We start from the raw sequence: 21,284 nt of genomic DNA, 5'->3' as shown, positions 1-21,284 counted from the left end.
TTTATTAGGATCTTTTGGTCTAGAATGAAAGCTAGATTTTTGTTTGTTTTCTATTATATGTACATTGCTGAAAATGAGATCTAAATGTCCCAAATTATTATTGGAGTATATGCATCCCATAAGTCTAGTAGTATTCCTTTGGTATAGCTGGATATACCAATACAAAATATATACAATTCTGTCTTGTTTAATTGACTCCTTTGTTGTTACTCAATAGAATTTCTTATTATTCCTTATGGTTCAGATGTTATATAACTATGGCTACTTTTTATTTCTTTATTATACATTGGCATCAATGATCTTACCTGTTTCCCTCACTTATAGGCTATACATGTCTTTTGAAATGAAGTTTCTTGCAATAATATATAGTTGAGTATTTTTCAGTCCCACTCAGACACTCTGAATGATTGCTGTAGTCACCTACTTAGTTAGTTAGTTAGTTAGTTAGTTAGTTAGTTAGTTAGTTCTTTTCCATTGAAACAATCATTATAAAGACAACCACCCTCACATTTTCATGGGGTCAGGTTGTTCCTACTTCTGTAGCTTAATAAACTTTATGGAGAATTATGGCTGCTGACTATCAGCATTTTGGCTCTGGGTTCCTGCCCATGCACCTCTCACTTCCTTCTCTTCAATTGCTATGCACCGCCAGCCACACACTGTATCACTTCTTCAGTATCCTGCAAACACAACTTGCAGCCATCAGGGAACCTTCTTGATTCTCTATTGGCTCCTGAATGCCATGCTTAGAAATGCCACTATGTCATACATCTTTTAGAAGAGATACTGGGAGAACCAACACCTGCTTATTTGAAAGCAATGACAAATTGGTGATGCATTGCTTAAACTTGCTGCCCTAATACTTTCAGTGTTGTATGCTGCAAGTGTGACTCCCAGTATATTACTTTCCCAATGTAAATGCCTTCTACAATTTTGTTTGTTTACAGAATAAGCTAGCATTTCCTTGAAGTGTCATAAGTATTTAAAAACAATGTCTAGTCTTTTATCTTTTTTTGCTTGTATTGCAGCCAAACTAAAACCCATCACTATCCCCAGACCATACCTAGAAGTTTGTATAGTGACTCATAAATTCATATCTTCAAAAATTCTGAAACCATCATTTTTCTTTGAAATTTTGTCTATACTTTTATGTTCATGATCAAATGTCTCTTCTTTCATAACTACTTCCTAGCTATCCTGAAGTAAATCACTCTTCCTTCTCCATGAGACATCTCATAGACAGGCTGTCTGACATCTCCATTACTTATGCCCTCATTTTTAACTTCTCTTACATGACATGATCCTCTAAGGTAAAGACAGTATAACCCATTTCTGTGTCCTTGCCACTATCCAGTCAAATGTTGATTAATCAAGTAGGAGATGGATCACCTAGCAATATTCACAGGAGACAGGATGTTCTACATATGTGAAACCCAGGAGCACTGAAAAGACTAAGTGAGGAAGAGGCCAGGGGCCAAGTGAACTGACTCTGATTTTCCCAGTTAGCACCTATATACTATGTGTTTAATCTTTATCAACTTCTCATGTCTTCAGTCACATACAACATGCAATGTGCATATGTGTAGGAAACACATAGAAATAGCATCTGCTACAAATGATTGGGTCAAGGATTATGTGCCTCCAAAATTGTGTAACCCCAGACACATAGCCTCCTATCTTACATTTGCATTCTTAACCACAAAGCCTTGGGAGTTCCCAAGTTAGTGCTAAGAAAACAGTTCTAGTCTTATGGTCATAAAACCTGTGGTTCTCAGAGGCTCCTTCTCCTACTGAACACAGAAAGCACCCTGATGATGAGGCTACAGGGCTGCAGGTGGTGTCTCTCCCCACTTCAGACCAAAGCACTTGCCGGCTATAGCCAAATGCAATGTACACATGAAAAGAAAATGTATCTGTCTTCATTGAGCAGTGTACAGAAACATTATGTCCCAGGAGACATAGGATACATAAAGGAAGGCTGTGTCTTTTCAGCAATCAGCTTAGCAGGGAACATAGAAAATAAACTCTCAAAGGGCTTTCATAGTGTTTTCTGTATTTATTTTTCTCATAATGTCTAAACAGTCTAACAGACAGTGCAGAATTCCTGGGAGATGATAAAGCAGCTGAATAATACTAGCTCAGAGCATGAAAACAGGATGAAAAGAGGAAGGAGTTATTTCCTTGTCTATAAGAAGAATCCCATTAGAACTGCTTTTGCTTTCAGTAATAACGTTAACATGCCGATATAAATGCATCTTGTCTTCGAGCTTGAGAGCATGTCATCGTAATAGAGGTTTAGGCAGTGTTTATAATTATACAAAATCACATGGTTGGGAGTAGAAGAGAGCTGAGCAGTCTTCACCAGCAACAGGAGAGCTTGGTGACACCACGTTAGGAATCAATGATATGCCCCATGGAACAGAATCTCACACCCGGGAACCCAAGGTCATTGACAACACAAGTTCATTACCGTATAGGGAAGCTGCCCTGTGATTTTGTTTTGAATAAGAAAAAAAATCACTCCTGTGACTAACCTTTCAAGATGTCACTTAAATGAGGAGAGCATGCTATAAAAGTAACAGGTAGCCCCGAAATCCATTTCCTCAAACAAGAGATTTTTGAATTGTCATTGTTTTCTGAATATGCACCAGTTGATTTAAAATTGATGAGTCTCAGTCTTGGGATTTAGGTGGTTTTGGTGTATTTGTTCTTCTTAGCAAGCAAGAGTTTGCTTCATCTAATCCTGCCTTGGTTGTGTCCCCTAGTGCTGTTGCATCAGTAGTCAAGCTTTCCTTCTCTTGCTAGCATTCTGAGATCAGATGACACTCTGCGTCCACTCCTGGCAATTACTGCTCTCAGTTTTCATGGGGAATGAGAGATAATTTTATCTAAGAAAGTGTAGAATTTATTGTTATTTTGAATCACATAAAGCTGATACCAAAACTGTGGTATTAGAGCCAAGATGACAAGTAAAATAATAAAAAAAAAAAAAGGCAGGTTGGAGTTGCTCTTAACGTTTGACTACCCAATTTCAGGGATGAAGTAAAAAGTAAGATGACTTGCATGTAATACATTTCCAGAAGTATTAACAATGGAAAGCCCAAGCACAACATGTGCCTGTTGAGAAAGCTAAGTGTTACATGGAGAACTTGGCAGATGAGTGGGTCAGGAAGTAAAGTTCTTGGCCTGGAAGCACCAAGACTTGAATTTGACACTCTAAAAACCATAATGAAATGGTTAGAAAAGGGAGAGCAAGCACAAGTCTGGAGTTCACTAGCCTGTGAGGCTAACCTAACAAATAACATCCAGAGAAGTGAGAGTTCATGCCTCAAAACATGCAGACAGACAAAGGGTGAGTCATACCTTATGGAATTTTAATTTTATTTTTTTTTAAACCAGTAACATGGCTGATCTGGCAAGTTATGACATCCAAAAGCCTTCTAGGTCTATGTGATCTGGTAGGAATGCAAACATGCTCTGAATTACAGTACAATCTGGCTGGAATACAGACACACCCTTAGTACAAACCTTTAATTCCAAGCGATGGAGGTAAGTTTATAGAAGGTAGCAGCCATAGAAGGTAGCAGCCATATATGAAAGTGACATCTAATGGGCAGGCAAAGTGACAAATCAGAGAACGGCTTGACAGAATGAATCTGAGATAGGATGTACCCAACTGTTGTGAGAACAGGACAGGAAGAAGAAGCTATGTAAGAACAGCACAGGGAGAGAGGGGGGTTCTTACCAAGAGACTCTTACCAGGAAAGTTTTACAGAGATGTTTTGCAGGGAGACTAAGCTAGACATGGCGGAGGACAGAATAAACAAGAAAATGGGAAGCAGCAGGAAGATTAAAACATATTGCCAGAATTAATTTGAAGCCAGGCAGAGCAGCCAAGAGAAGCCAGTTTGAGTCAGTCAGCTTGGAGAGGAGTTTAGGCCAGAGCAGGTGAGTTGAACTAGCCAGTGAGAGTTCAGAATGAACTAGAAAGGCTTGGGAACGGCTCTCATCTCAAACCCGCATTGTAAGAAACATTTACAATACCTGGGAAAGAACACTTAAGGGTGTCCTCTGGTCTTCACATGCACGCTCATACATGCACATCTCCACATAGAGAAACATACATACCACATGCATACCTACTGGTATATATAACATTTGCATATGTATGAGCAAAGAATGAGCATAAAGTTGTAGAAGGAAACTGAAAGGATTATGTTCAGAATATCTTCAGATCACCAATGAGAAAGTCGCAATCTCATGGAGCTTGGAACAGTAAAATATTACAGAAGACGGTCTGCATAAGACTTGAAGAACAGCCAATTCATCAGAAAAGGAGAAACTGTGTGTATGGTGGGGATGTCATTTATATGCATGTGTGTGTGTGAGAGAGAGTACATGTGTGTGTGTGTTTATGTGTACACGTGTGTTTGAGTACATGTGTGCTTATTTAAAAATGGAGTTGGGAGAGGTTACTAGTACATAAAAACAATTAAAAATGATGACCAAAGAAAAAGTAGAGTTTAGTAATGTATTTTTTAAATTTATAAATGTTCCATAAAGGATTTATATACATAGGTATCCAGAATTTATCTTAAGATTAGAAAATATTTTGCTATCTGTTCAAAGACATTTCATAAAAATATTAAGAATTTCTTTCTCCAAAGTGAGTTAGTTTACAGGATTTGAGTGAGTCTTTAACACAGAAGGTTCTTATCTCAGGGAGCTCCAGCTAGTTAGAGAAGGAACTTTGCTCCAATCCGTCTTGTCTAACGCTTTCTCTAGTTGATAGAAAGCAAAGCATCAAGCAAGAAAAATAACTATCTAGTGCTTTAGGGAGAAATATGAACACCTTAGCAAGAACATGAAACCATTACTGAATAATTTGAGCATAGGTCAAAAGCATCACTTTTCAAAAAATATCATCACCATAGAAATTAGACTATCTACTGCTGTTGTACTCTTCCCTAAAAAAGTTTCAAACTCTACTGCTTTCAGTGGAGACTAAATGTTAAATATAGTCTCAGACCTAAGCTATGTGACATATATAATCAAAATGTTAAACTAATACTAAATTCAGGTGCATAAACATATTTAAAGTATCCACCTGTTCCCTCCTCCCGCCAGGCATCACGTCTATAAATGGTGTAAACATTAACACAGTTAATCAAGGTTAACCCCAACCTTACTTCTTCCTTGTACATCCCTTCAACCCTCACTGAAGTCTCTCTTTTTATTTCTTTATGGAACATCGACTCCAGGTGAGTAACGTACACAACTTATATAAATAAAGGGGCTAAAATGAAATATAAGAACGAGCAATATTGGTGTCTGCTCTCTACAGAAAATAGTTTGGTTCTTAGTCTTTTATTCACGTTCCAGGATCTTAAACAATGACATCACTTATCTACATCTTAATGCCTTTATATAAAAAGGAGATAAAGAATTAGAGATGCAGGTCAGCAGATAGAGTGCTTATCCACCATGCAGAGCCATTGATTTGTTCTCTGTCATCTATAAGTCAGGTGTGATGCTATACACCTGTAATGCCAGCACTCAGAAAGTAGAGACAGGAAGGTCAGAAGATCATGGTCATACTTATATATTTAGAGAGAACAAAGACAGTCTAGTCTGGTATAAGACCTTGCTCAAAAATTATAAATAAACAAAAGAAGATAAAAGTTAAATTAACACACATAAATTTACATGAAAATGCATGAGCATGCTGCTCTGTAACCTCATTGTAGCACCTAAACAAAACAGCTAAAATATGTATTTATCTTTTCTTGCCTTCTATAATAATGAAAACATTGTACATCTAAAATCGTAAGTTGATTTTTGGAGGAATGGAAAATCTAAATGATTGTTCATCTGATGTATATTGTGAGTTGTTTGTTTGTTTATTTGTTTTCCACTTAACTTTCATTAACATTTGCTATAACAGGGATCAAAGAGGAAGGAAGACAGAATCCATGTGGGGAAGTTGGGCATGACCCCATCACACGCCATTTGAATGACTAAGAACTACTTATCCTCCATTTCTTGCCAGGGAAGAAAACACAAAATCGTGAATTGGCAATGTGGCTTCTTGTTTCCAACACATTACCTAAGCCTCCACTGAAACTTCTATAAAATGCAAAAATCTTGCAAATCCATTTTTGTCATGTAAAATCAAGTGATTCTCACACTGACAAATCAATATGAGACCACCATAATTCTAGTCCTAACCAAAATAATAAACACAAGCAGCCCTTATTGACAAGAAGCTCCAACCATATATATTCATAGTTTTACCTATTTTCTTGCCAAGTTGAAAGTTCCTTTGAAAATCATTGCATTTTGTTTCTTCTACTCTGTCTCAACTGTCCTAGCCCAGATAGTCTTTCTTCTATGTGGGTCAGGCTAACAGATCCCTAGCTTGTAGATTGAAAGTGAAACCAAATATTTCCTCCTTTTGGATTTTTACTGGAGTTGAAAAATAGAAAATAGAGATGGTGTATAGGAGTGGACATGGAGTTCATATTTGGAGAGAGTAATATATTTCTCTAATATTGGATTATTCTAACCTCATTCACAGATGGGGAAAGATGAAGCCAGGGAGCAGGTAAGTCAATAGAAGTAGTTAGACTGAGTTGTGGAGATAGTGTTGGAATGGACATTGGGATCCCTTGACAGACCTGTTAAAAACATAGGCACATGTATGTCTTCCCAAAATGTTAAGATCGATGAGTAACAGTGTGTTCAAAATTTTCATTGATATAATTGTCGGAAATTTACAATGTCAATATATTTTATTTGATAGTGTAGCCATTTGGCAATTTTGAGTTCTTTTATTTCAATCCAAATTCACTGTCTGATCATCTACTATACTTTATATGATAGTATACAGGCCAGAGAATGGCTAACAAGGGGCTTTAAGGACTGCAGAGTTCAGAGAAGTCTTACAAAAAGCAGGCAGAGGGCTGACAGGGATGTAAACTCAGCAACTGCAAAATGATTAGATAAAATATTAAGAGATCTATTCAGAGGCCTTTTAGAGGTCACAAAAACCAGTAAAGTAGGTCAAAGGCAGGATAGGCTCTCGCAAGTTGATGGGAAGAATCAGACCAGACCTGTCCAAATGAACAGTGATGAGTCAAAGCCATGAGGATGATCAAATCTTGTTTTGCCCTGACAATAACACACACACACACACACACACACACACACACACACACACACACACACACATACACACACACACAGAGACAGACATACACATATGGGGGAAGGAAGACCGAGAGAGAGAGAGAGAGAGAGAGAGAGAGAGAGAGAGAGAGAGAGAGAGAGAGAGAGAGAGAAAGTTCATTTGGGGTTGGTCTGGTTGCTACCCAAATGAGCAGACTCATGTTCACCAAAATGTTTGTAGCCTTGCCCAAAAATTTATTCCTCTTTGATCAACAAAAAGCCAACACACCCAGGCAGGGCAAATGGGACAAGCGTTGCTAAAGTTCCTGGGCATTTGAGACAGAGATATTCTTGGGAAGAGAGGCAGTCAGAGACCAGAAAAGAATCTTGAGAAGAAGGAGAAAGAAAGAGGAGAAGGAAGGAGTAAGAAGCAGATGGCCAAGATAAACAGAGGATTTGGCCCAGACGTAATACGTTGACAAGAATGTGGGATTATGGATGGGAGGTAACTCAACAGAAATCATTAGAAGCAGATAGCATGGAATTTTGACAGGGAGATATGGGAGGTAGTTAGAGGTGAACAGAGGCTACTTAAAAATATCACAGGTGTCTATGTTTCTATTGATTGATAGTGGGTTAAAAAGTACTGCCATAATAATTATAGGGCTAATAATCAACATTAATTAGGCCATAGCTTTATTTTTTCCTTAATGATTTTACTTATTTTTTTAATGTCTTTTTTAAAATTTTTTATTAATTTATTCTTGTTACATCTCAATGGTTATCCCAGCCCTTGTATCCTCCCATTCTTCCCTCCCTGCCATTTTCCCATTATTCCCCTCCCCTATGACTGTTCCTGAGGGGGACTTCCTCCCACTTTATATGCTCATAGGGTATCAAGTCTCTTCTTGGTAACCTGCTATCCTTCCTCTGAGTGCCACCAGGTTTCCTCCTCCAGGGGACATGGTCAAATATGAGGCACCAGAGTACATGTGAAACTCTTACCCCACTCTCCACTCAACTGTGGAGAATGTTCTGCCCATTGGCTAGATCTGGGTGTCTATGTTTTTATTGATTGATAGTGGGTTAAAAATACTGCCACAATAATTATAGGGCTAATAATAAACATTAATTAGACCGTAGCTTTAAATTAACAGCAACAGTATGTAGTTAAGTGACAGGTCAGTGGGTGCCACTATACACCCAACTTAGGTATGCCTCCTTTTATTTAGTCAAGAATCATAAGAGCATAGAACTAATCTTTCTGGTTCAGTTTGTTATGAGTATGTCTCTTTTGTACCTGAACTACATTGACCGTTCATAGGAAACACTTTATTTTACTTGCATTAGTAAGTTACTCAACAATCTGTGCCAAGGATTGTACTGAACCAGTAATGATTGATTGTCTCTCCATGAACAAAATATCTATGCTGCCTCAGGATTTGCACTCCAAATATAGTCAAATGCTTTGAAAATGGAGTAACCCAGGATGAGACAGGGCTTAAAAACCTGTGTTCTACAAAGTAACAGAAAGCAGGGTACAGCTTGTTCTAAAACATATTTGTTACCCAGATTCCCCTTCCTGAAAGACTTGCCACCTAGTTAGTAGAAGATTCCTTCAGCTACTGGGTCCTCTAGTCTTTTTCTTGGCTACAAAAAACTTTTCCTTACCATGAAATCCTCCTTAATTCTTTGAAATCGACCTTGACACCCATACTGAACATTCAGACCTGCTTTAGCATTGACCAAAAGCAGAAATTTCAAGCTATAATCCTTCACCAAAATTTCCTTTGGTCTATTGCCTCTGTGGAAAATGGTCTAGGACTGTGTTTGGTGTTGATTACAAAGTCTCAGCAGAATTAGTGATTCCCCCCAGAGCATCCAGGTTCTGCATCTCAGGAAACTACATTCAATTAGCTTTGGAAAATTGAAAAGTCACTTCTAACTCTATAATTTAAGTAACCGAGTGCCTGAGGAAAGAAAGGGCACTGCAATGGAAAAGGAACTTGGACCTTCAAGATGCTCTGGCTGTTTGGCACAATGAATGCTCCAGAGCCAGGAAAGTGATGGACTACACCCTCTTTCAGATAAGTGAGTAAGGCTGGGACCATGGTCATGGATGATAAAGCCAATCTTAATTCACAGGGTACAAAATCAAGTCCTCTAGACTCCCAGTGCTGACCTCATTTTCTACCTACTCAACAGGAAACTTAATATACTCCCATCTTCCAAATTAATCTACTAAGTCATTAAAAAAAATAAATTTCATGCAAGCGGATCTCCAATGTAATGACAAAATTAATTGGATAGGGATGAGGGAGAGGAGTTAGTAAGATCATAAGGAAAAAATGAAAGGCAGTATGCCAGTGGCAGCAAAATACATATAAAGAGGTTCTCTTATAATGCTAGCTTATAATAAGTCAATGGCTGTTAGCACATAACATTTTTTACACATTACCCAATCAGTTCTCAGTGATTGTTTGCCATGGGCAGCCATCTCTTAACCTTTGCCATGGGCAGCCATCTCTTAACCTTTGCCTTGGGCAGTCATCTCTTAACTTTTCCTACTTCCCCACATGCAAAGAAATCTGGGTGTTCAAAGCAGAGTCTTAAAATGCTATGCAGTAGAAAGAGGAATATATGCTATAAACTGATATAACCTGGAGCCCCCCCACCCAGGAGAAAACTGGTTCACAGTGTTGAGAAGGACATCACTGAGTATACAGTTGCACATTGATTTATATCTGCAATTTACAACTAGCACCAGTATGTTTAACTTATTGGTTAGTAACAAATTCAATGAAATAACATGGGCCACATGTAGATCAATGTGAGTAGGGCTGGGGAGTGTGCTGTGAAGGCTCAGAATGGCACTGTCAAATTTCATCACTAAAGAGTACGGGCAATATTTCAATCCACAATAGTGCTAAATAAAAGAGGTAACTCCAAATATTAGTGTCTTAGGCAACATATTGGCATACCTTGACGATATAGCTTTTAGAAAAAGGAAAATACTTGTTATTGAAGGCCGAATGACAATACCTAACAGCATTAGCTTGCACAGTGTTTACAAACTCAGGCAGCCATTACCTGTTTCCCAAACTACCATATGCTTTCATTCCATATCATTACTCCCCCAAAATTCCAAAATGCTTCCAAATTTCTAAATGTCCAATCTAAGATACGGCAACGAAGACACATTTATAAGCCATAATTGTGTCCTATGCCCATAAAACTAGTCATTAAAATGCATTTTTAAGCAATCCTATAACTCCTAGTAAAGTAGAAGCATTAATTAAAAGTTTACCAACCCAAAAAAAAAAAAAAATGCCTGGGCGAGATAATTTTAGCACAGAATTTTATCAGACTTTCAAAGAATTAGTTCCAATACTGCTCAAATTATTCCACAAAGTAGAAACAGAAGAAATGGTGCCATTTTTTAGGGGCTACAGTTACTCTGACACATAAACCACATAAAGACCCAACAAGAATAATTACAGGGCGTATTTCCTTATGAACATAAATACAAAATGCTTGCAAACAGAATATATGAACACAAATGGCAAACTGCTGGCTGACAAAGGAATCAGGGAAACAACAGCCTTTACCATAGCCTCAAATAATGTAAACTATCTTGAGCTGACTTTATCCAACAACTGAAGACTTGAATGATAAAAATGTAAAGACATTGAAGGTCTCGGAAGATGAAAATATTTCCCATGATCATGGATAGGTAAGATTAAGATAGTAAAAATGGCCATCTACCAAAAGCACTCTACATATTAAGTGCAATCCCCATCAAACTTCCAACACAACTCTTCCCATTTCTTGAAAGGACAATGTTTTGCTTCATATGAAAACACAAATACTGAGATTGGCTTAAATATACTCAAATAAAAAGAACTGCAGGAGTTATTATCCCAGAACTCAATTTGTTCTATACAGCTATAAAACCAGCACAGTCCTGGCATGAAAACAGATATGTTAATCAATGGGATAGAACTGAAGCCTCAGAAATAAGTCCATACATCTACATACACCTGGTTTTTTATGTATATAAAGAAGGCAGAAATACACACTGGAAAAAAAGACAGTATCATCAACAAATGGTGCTGGTCAAACTGGATGGCTGCAGGTAGAAGAATCCAAATGCATCCATACTTATCCTCCTACACAAAATTCAACTTCAAATGGATGAAAGATGCCATAATGAAGCCATATACTCTGAATCTCATAGAAGAAAAAGTGGAGAATAGCCTTGAACTTGATGACACAGGAAAAGGCTTTCTGAACAGAACACCAAACTGAAAACAATCAATAAACTGCACCTCATGAAACTGCAAGACCTATCTATGGAAAACAGTATCATCTTTCAGAGAAAATAAAAGGTTATAGAAAGGACAAAGAGTCTTACCAACTATATATCCGCTAGAGGGTTAATGCCTAAAATATAGAAAGAATTCAAAGAATTCCTTGAATTCAAAGAATTTAACCCACTTAAAAATGATGTACAGACCTAAACAGAATTCTCAAAAAAGGAAACTCACGTGGCTGAAAAACACTTACAGAAATGTTCAACAGCATCAGGGAAATGCATTCTGAAACCAGACAAAATGGCCAAGGTCTCTAACCCTTCCCTGACCACCATAAAAAGAATTCGGAGGTAACATTATGCTTCCCAGTAGAAGCTAGGCAAATAACTGTAACAACATCCCCTCAATTGAGACACAGTAACTCAGCAAAGAATAATCAGATCCTGAACATGTGTGGTAGCAGTATCAAAGCGGAATAATCCTTGCCTTGGGTGTGACAGACACATGTATGCCCAGTTAGTGTCAAGGACACGACGCAAGATCCGGCAGGGTAGAAGAGGTTTAGACACATAGTTCTCAGCCTTCCTCATGCTGCAATCCTTTAATATAATTCCTCATGTGTGGTGACCCCCAGCCATAAAATTATGTTTGCTGCTCCTTCATAACTGCAATTTTACTACTGTTATGAATCATAATATAAATATCTGATATGCAGAATAGCTGTATTGTGATGCCTGTGAAAGGTTCTTTGTTTGACCTACAAAGAGGCTGCAGCCCATAGGTTGAAAACTACTGCTCTATAACTAAGTTTGCTGGCTTGTTCTGGTGATTCTTTCGTCCCAGGATGGATACAAAATCTTTTTTTTTTTTCAAGGAGTCCCACTTAACTAACTTAACAAACCTTAAGCTTGGTTTTATTAATCTCTGTGTGGCACAGAAATGGCAAGATTAGAGCTTTGGTGCTAATTATGGCTACTTATATCAGTGTTCGCATGATCATTCTTTGCCAAGGTGCCTGCCACCTTGAAGACTCACCCAGAAATGTTTGTGTAGTAGTTAGCACCTGTTCTGGGCCTTGGGGAATGTGTAAATGTTTGAACGTGTAGAAAACAGATGGGAGGTAGGTTCACGTAAGAGGGGTTTAATATGAGCAAATTCACAGTCAGGGTATCAGGAGTCCTTGGAATTTTAGATGAGGATAGATAAGATGAAGAGGTGTGACTCAGAATGGAAATATGTTTTTCCATTTTCTAAATCTGAATGTTGTAATACACATTTATCCTGTTTAATTTTATTTAGGATGTGCAACAAAGTTAAGTTATGACATTTCATTCAGTGTGTGTCGGTATGCTTCTGTGCGTGTGTGTGTGTGTGTGTGTGTGTGTGTGTGTGTGTGTGTGTGCGTGTGTGTGTGTATGTGTGACTGTGTCTGTGTAGCATAACTGGGCCCCCAGGAGGCTAAGGAGTAGCTCATGATTGCACTGCTGAAAGACTGACAGGCTGCATATAAAAGTTCAGGTCAAATGGCTACATGTGCCTTATGTACCTCCATAAAATAAAGAAAAGAGAGCAGAAATTTAAAGAAAAAGTTTCTAAGTAATAGAGACCTTCCTTTTGAAATAAACACAGTGAGTTTTCTTCTGTGATCAGATTTGCATTTCAGAAGTGGTACTTAATGTGCTTCTGGTGGAAGGCTGGGGAGACAGTTCAGTGAGTAAAGTGCCTGCCTCGCAAGCCTGAGGGTTCGAGTCTGGATCTGAGGCATTCGTGTAAAAGGCTGTACACCGCGCACCTGTAGCCTGATCCCTGAGAGAAAGTTCCAGAAGCCTGGTTCATTCACCAAACAGCCTGGCTGAATTGAGGACTTCCTGGACCAATGAGAGACCCCATCTCAAAGAATAAAGTAGAGGGTGGTAGAGCCTGATACTGATGACTGGGTTCTACATGAATGATAGCTTTTGGCTTACCTACACAACCTATACAAATTATCATATTATTTTCCGTATGTTTCTAAATATTATGCCATAGGCTAGAAACCACTTTGTATTACACCATACGTACTCTGATTTTTTTTTTTTTTTTTTTTTTTTTTTTTTTTGATTTCTATTCAGTTCTACAATAGCGATGTGGTTGAACGGGAGTGTACACTTGAGGTTAGTAGAGCCGTGAACCATTAAATAAAAGGACAGATGTGGGCTGGTTATAAAAGTCTGGAGATGCCAAGATTCTGCACATACTTCTCTTTTCTCTTCTATCCTTCCACTACAAAACTCTATTTTTGAAAAAGAAGCCTTTCCCAAAAATAATTATTTAGTTGGTCTGAAACGCTTTTTCTGCCCTTTATTTTGTGTCAACTTTCTCTTACATAAATTCTACCTCTCCTTATTATTTTGTTTCCCAGGAGGCTTTCCAATTAATTCTTCTGTCAGAATCTAACGTCAGCCTCTTGCTTCCCAAAGACTGGCTCTTCATAACATTTCTTAAACTAGCACTGGGGCATCTGGGTGTGCATGAGACATGCATGTTCCCTCTGCAGGTTTCATGAGAATGTGCCCTAGATTTCAAGCATATGGCCAGTTCATTGGAAACAGCTTAGCTTCACAAAGCAATGCCTACATGAGTAAAATCCATGATTCAGCTCCTCAGCTAGATGCCTGAGGAAGGGAAACTAAAAGCTTAGACCAATACGTAGCTCTAATGTCCCTCTTTATGAGTAGTAGGGCAGTGTGGAGATCCGAACTCAGATCCTCATGGGCGTCCACCCTCTACTTTACTAACTGAACTGCCTCTTCAGCCCTTAGGTATATTTTTATTAACTTGTTCAGATTACAACTCAGTTGTTAATTGTACTGTGAAAATTTGAAGCACAATTATACAAAAAGAAAATTTCACTGCAGCCTTATTCACAATAGCCAAGAGATGGAAGCAGCCCACAGCCTCGATAGCGGTTAGATGGATAAAGAAAGTATGATACGTATGTATAATGGGCTATTATTCAACCTTAAAAGGAAAAGGAATCCTCCAACATACTATAGCACAGATGAACTGTGAGATCTTTGTGTAAAGTGACCTAGCTACTAAAAGGCCAGCACTATACGATTCCAATTAGTTAAAAAATATAAACTCGTGAAGAAGAGTGGTGCTTACTATTAGGGCGGATGGACTTCTTCAATGAGTGTTGAAGCCCCACTTTGTAAAATGTAAAATTCAAGAGATCTGTCAAACGCCAAATATGACCTTAGTTAATAACTGCCAAAGTGCACAATTACATTTTAAAATATAATAAAAATAATATCTAGTTATATTTTTAAAAATAATGATCATAAAGAGCCCTTAATAAGCAAAAGTAGCAGTAAGGAAATGGCAATAGCACCAAAGGAAGTGCTGATCAGAGCAGAGCTGTGCAAGTCCCCTGGGTGCAGGAAAGTATCTCCTGATGGTCCCAGGTATAAGGAGGGCAAGACCTGCAGCCCGCAGTCTCGGCAAGAGGTTAACAGCCATGGCATTCACTACACCTCGAGCGAGCCTCCCTGCTTCTGTCTGCTTTATTGCTTTTTCTTTCTCCCTAGACCCTGAGCCTAAATGCAGACATGATGGATGCTCTTGTCACATTGAGTGCTGATAACTGTCACACTTCTCCTCCCATTCTCACTATAATTTCCTTTAGGAGGCTTGGCTGGCTACTGCCTGAGTTCGAAAAGAGACATTCTTGTCAAGCTTAAGAGAAAGGAGAGGAAAGAAATATGGATCAGTGGGCCCTGTATAAATGAAGAGGTAGCACATTCTCTGGAAATATTAAATTAGAAGACATGATTCCGGCTTCTGGGTCTCAGACTAGTTACTGGCTTTCACTTAAGAAGAGGGCTTGACAAAGAGAAAAGTAAAGAAAATCAGGATGCCGGTATTTAACCAGACATTGGCATGGAGAATCATCCAGGTGCCTTGGTGAGACCTAGAGAAATACTGTAAAATGCATTTATTTCACACATCAGGTTATTTCAATAGCTGGGGAATTTGTAGTTCTTCAATGTGTGTGTGTGTGTGTGTGTGTGTGTGTGTGTGTGTGTGTGTGTGTGTGATACTTTGGGTAGGATTAATCAGGCGATGTCTCCTGTTTGGAATAATCGCAAAGTAATTGGGAAATCCCGTGAAGAGAGTACTTAATAGGATCCAATCTAACCCAAAGTCTTAGAAGATCGGTCGATTGTGATGAATAATGAACTAAGACTAGATGGTCCCCAGCAATGAATGGATAGTGAAAATGCCATACATACTGTGGAATTTTGTTCAGCCAAAATGAAATTATGTAATTTGTGAGAAAATGGATATTATATTGAGTGAGGTAATTCAGGCTCTGAAAGACAAATACCACATGCTCTCTGACACTTGAGGGTCTTAGATTCTAAGTTGTACAGATGTGGAAGGAGGCCATGAAACTATAAAGGAGCTCCTGAGAGTAGAAACAGCAGGTTTTAAGGGAGTAGATAGGGTAAAAGAACACATGGGTCATGAAAGCCAAATGGGGACTACTGGGGGAATACAGGTGAGGAGGGTGAGAAAGGAACCTGAGGCAAGGAGTCTGAGAGGAGGATATGACTCAGCAGGTAAGATGCTTGCAGTAGACCCTAGTGACTTCATCAGGAAGCTTACAACCCCACAAAACACCAGCTTCAGCTTTAGGGGATCCAATATCCTCTTCTAGGCTCTGTGGGCACTGTAATCAGGTGCTCAAACACACACACACACACACACACACACACACACACACACACACACATTAAAAATCAAGGAGATCTTTTAAAATAAAGTAGAAATTAAAACTTAACAAAGACATAAATTTAAAAGGGAGGGGAGCAATTCACAGCAAACATCAATCAGACAGAAAACTCAAGTGGCTGACATCAAATCAGTGCGTATGACTTGAGGTGCAGGGGCTGTGATACACATGCCTGAGAAAAGTTAAGGAAAAGGATAGCTAGGAAGGCAGTTCAGTAACGTCAGAAGAACTCCTTTTTCAAACCTCGACATACCTTACTGATTGGAGGCAACAACCTCTAGGTCAACTGAGGCAAAGGAGTTGTTTCAAGATTCAGATTGTGTTCTTGTTCAGTCTCATGGTTACCCTCTTGATCATCCTGAGGGGACAAATGAGCCTGTGAGGCTAAGCAAGGAAGGGGTCTCTATACAGAACACTCTTTGTTTTAGTCAAGTCCTGTCCACTGTTCTAGAATTGTGCAGACTTTCAGTCAATGTAGACACAGCACAATAATACTAAAGATAAGTTCTTAGACAGAAACCAGCTTTGCTTTCCTTTCTCTTTGACGCTGGAATGGTGTTGCACATTTGTAAATTAAAGGCTATATCTAAAATCAAGCAGTAATTTTTTTGCTCCAGCCGTTTGCAACTCCACAGGAGGCTGCAATCTAAATGTCATTTGCATTAGAATCATGTTCAAGTGTAGTCGCCACATGGAATAAGAGGAGCCCAAGCTGTTATTTACCAATCTTTCTTAATTTCTATGAGTACGAAGCTGTCCGTCAGACCATAAAGCTGTCATACCTCATAGGCAAGCCAGCTAAATACAGTTTCAGGGGCCTCAGGGAAAAAAAGAGGGTGACGGTGAGCAAGAATGGCTTCATTCAACATCCAGCCTCAGAATTATCGGTTGGGACACATGTAGAAATCTGAAGTATGTTTGTGAGCCAGACACAAAAAGGCAGAGCAAGGATCTGCTTTGTTTTACTTTTTCCAGAACACAGAACATTACCTAAGACCACAGAAGAGACCATCTGAGAAAGATGAGGGAACCTGCACATTTTCAGGCAAGTATGTGCCAAGGGGGATGTTTTGTGAATTCACAAATGATTTCTCTCCAGTTTCAACAACTTTAAAATGGTACAAAATGAAACATAGGTTAGGTTTCATTTTTTTTCCATTAAAAAAATTGCAGGTGGACAAATTAAATATAGTTACTGCTAAGCCAGGATTCCAGGACATCATAAAACTTTCTCTGAGAGAGAGCCAAAGTAAAGGGACAGTACTTGGTTTCACAGTGAAGATTCTGACCTCATAGATTACTGAACGTCATCACTCTGTCTTTTCATGTGGCACTTCTGCTAAGGTCCTTTAAATAACTGAACAATATGATTTTAAGAAATTGTGGGAAGCACACAACCTACAATATAGTGTGAAACATGTCAAAGTCTGGGGCTAAGATCCCTTCAAATGGTGGTTACTGTCTCTGGGCCTTTGCTTAGGCTGTCCTTTTCTCTGGCTGTCTGTATTCAGGGTATCAGTAATTTCCCTACCCAACCTCTTCTGATACTTGTTCACTTTCCACTCTATTAGAGGCCTATTTAAAGCCACATAAGGAAAATGCAAGCGATGTGATTAATAGCTACAGTTGACAATAAATAAAAATTATGGGCAATTCACGTGCAAATAATCCGATCAGCTGAAGGCTCACTCTTTCTTTTTTCTTTCTTTCCTTCTTTTCTTTTTTCTTGTTCTTGTTCTTGTTTGATGGGGCTGTGGTTCTTTGCAGGTGTTTTGAGGCAGGGTTTGCTAAATATCCACCACAGCTGGTGGATGCTCCCAGTCCTCCCTCCTCTGCCTTCCCCCAAGTAGCAACATTTGATTCCTGCCCAAGTTTTCAATGTGCTCTGCAAATCCCACACTTAGTAGGCACCAGAACGTTACAGTGTGCTTACTACTCACTACGCTAGTGTATATGCACAATTATTATACACACATGCACATTCACACACAAGGCTGTGTTTATCTGGAGAATGCTGACACAGCCTCTTCTCTCTCCTTCTTTCCCACTTCGCCGTTCTTCATGAGAGTTATCGCACCATTTCGCAGACGTGTACACACTTGTTTCATTTTAGTGCCATCGACCTCAGAGACTAGGACTAACAGTGTCAACACATATGTGTATACGGATACTTAGATTCGTGTTCTCACTAGTCACTGCCTTAAAGGCTTTGCCTGGATGCTCTTATTTTCTCATCCCAATTAGGCTGTAAGGCAGATGTTATGCTTTGTTCCCACTTTACAGGAACAGAGCTTGAGTGTAAAATGAGTCCTAGGGCTGGAGAGATGGCTCAGAGGTTAAGAGCACAGACTGCTCTTCCAGAGTCCTGAGTTCAATTCCCAGCAACCACATTGGTGGCTCATGACCATCTAAAATGAGATCTGGTGCCCTCTTCTGGCCTGTTGGTTCATATTCAGGTAGAACACTGTAAATAATAAATAAATAAATCTTTTAAAAATATAAATAAATAAATAAATAAATAAATAAATAAAATGAATCCTAGAATCCACAAAGTTGGTATGGGTAATACTGTTCACTGAGCCAATGCAGCTGGACCCCTGAGTGTAGGCTCTCAAATATTGTATCTTAAAGCCATCTCCAAGTTCTCAGCTGCACCAGAAACCCGTTTGCAGAGAATCTTTTTTTCAAAGCTAGGAGATCTATTCATCCATAATAATGGGTTACAATTCTCTACCAGTCTGGCATCCTGTGGTTTGGAGGCACTCAGACTAGAAACAAGAGATTTTTTATGTAGAAAATTAAAAAAAAAAAAAAAAAAAAAAAAAAGGAAATACTGAATATAGTCAGATGTTCCATAAATTTTTAGCAAAAATAGATCTTTTTTTTTTTAAGTAGAGTAAATTGGTCCACTGTAAAGCAAAAAATCTCTAAAAGGAAACACAGCTGAAGGATGAAGGGAGACATATGAAGTGAAAGCATGGCTGCCATCCTATGTCATTCCAGGGAGGAGGTAACTGAAAATGCAGGGACAGGAGCCACAAGAAGACAGGCACTGGGAGCGGTCCTCTAGTGAGTTCCAGAATAGGAGAAAAATATAAAAATATGCCCCTGGCTGCACCTTCCCACCAGGTCCTAGAGCCCAGCCCAGGCAGCCTAGCTTGCTGAAAGTTCTAGTCAGAGTTTCTAGGACACTGTCCCCACCTACAGGCTGGACAGCAGAGAAAATGAGATGTGTTCAATCCTAAACCATAGAGCAAACAGACGTCAGTTGCTGGACATCACCAGTGGAAGAGCTTTTAAATGTTTAGGAAGAACTTACCAACGGAAGTGCTAATACCAGAGAAAAATCATCAATAAGCTTTTGGCTATATTGTTCTATCTTAGAATACTGGCACTAAATTTTAGCAATTTTTTAAATTGCATGGATAATCTGAGAGGCACTATAAAAAAGCATATGCCTGACTTATGGTCACTCAGTCTGAGAGCTTATTTAGAAATACTGCACAAACACTGTAGGTTGGTTACCAGGAGAACAGCATTGTGTTTTACAGTAACTAATGTGTAAGTCTTAGGTACCATGAAGCCTGTGTGGGAAAAAAGCACTCTGTGTTATCCAGTGACTTCTTACACAGAACATCATTGCCTCGATGTCCCTGGCCTATGTCTATCTGTGCTGCTACTGGGAGAAAGGAGGATGCAATCAGGCTGTGTAACAGAGCAAGCTGCGTGTCTGGACCACACCGGCTCTCTGCATATGGCCAGCAACAGAGACCCAAGAAATCAAAGCTGGCTGTCTTGGATGATTTAATCATGTATTTGATTTGGCCTAACCTTGACGAAACCATGTTATGCATGCTTGGTAATAGTCACCAGTGTGTTGTGACATCTGAACTTCTTCTGTCGCTCCAACACTCAGCTCCTGGATACACTGCTCTACTACAGAGCCTGAGTCCAAAAATCCCTTCACCTCAAAAGGAGTTGGGAAAGTAGCAATTGACTCTGGATTGAGAGGTATCAGAAATGAACTGGCATATTTAGGGCTGGCATTAATTGAATTTGGACCATTTTCCCTATTATTTCAGAGGTTTAAAGTGGGTTCTAGACGAATTTTCTAAATCGCCCATCACAAACTCAAGCCTGGTAATATATTTCTCTAAACTCTGTCTTACTGAGAAGACAGACTATTCCTCTGATGTGAACTTTCCCAAAGCTTTAGAAGGAGCTGAAAGTGAACTAACTTCATTTTCCTCTGGTGCAACCCATGAGATCCTCAACTAATGATGATGAAAGTGAAATATTGCTGATTACCATGGGTTCCACTGAGTCTTTAGTCTTTTAAAACTTCACCATGCACACAAAGCTAGTGATGGTTTTGGACTTGGGGTTTTGTTTTGTAATGATTTCTGGCTCTGAGAGCAGGATGAGGTTAGAAGCATAATAATCCGCATGCCTATCTTTATGATAACCACATGATGCCCACTAATCTAAAACACATGTTTTGTTTTTGTCGTTATTTTTATATTTTAGTAAAATTGATTTACTATATTCAACTTGCAGCTAAAACATCACATAGCTAGAGTAAGGCTTGTGAATTGTCATTTCCACTATATAGAAGTTTGTGGAGATGCACAGAATTGGAAGATGTCAGCAGTCTGAGTGGCTACCTTAACCTAGCTGTTTGAAGGAACACACTTGGAATAGTAAGACTTTAGTTCAGTGAGATTCAAGCCCAACAGCCTCTTTAAATCACGAGGATGACTACAAAAATATAACACTGACACTTGCATCTTAGTTGCAGGGGTCCAATGTTATCTGATGCCATCACGATGAATAAGTCCAAAAATGAAATTGCTACTACTTTGCAGCGAGAATTGGGTGAATTAAGTCATGGAAAGTTAAAATGGAAATTGTACAAAAGAGTCAGAAATTATCTGGAGGAGCCAAGGACACCTGGGAAATTATTCACATTTATGAGATCATAAAAGTGAGAACAGTTCAACACTAACATTCTATACTCTCTGTTACTC

Source organism: Acomys russatus, chromosome 9, assembly GCF_903995435.1.
Source record: "Acomys russatus chromosome 9, mAcoRus1.1, whole genome shotgun sequence".
In the NCBI taxonomy this organism is placed as follows: domain Eukaryota; kingdom Metazoa; phylum Chordata; class Mammalia; order Rodentia; family Muridae; genus Acomys; species Acomys russatus.
This window is presented reverse-complemented; position numbering follows the sequence as displayed.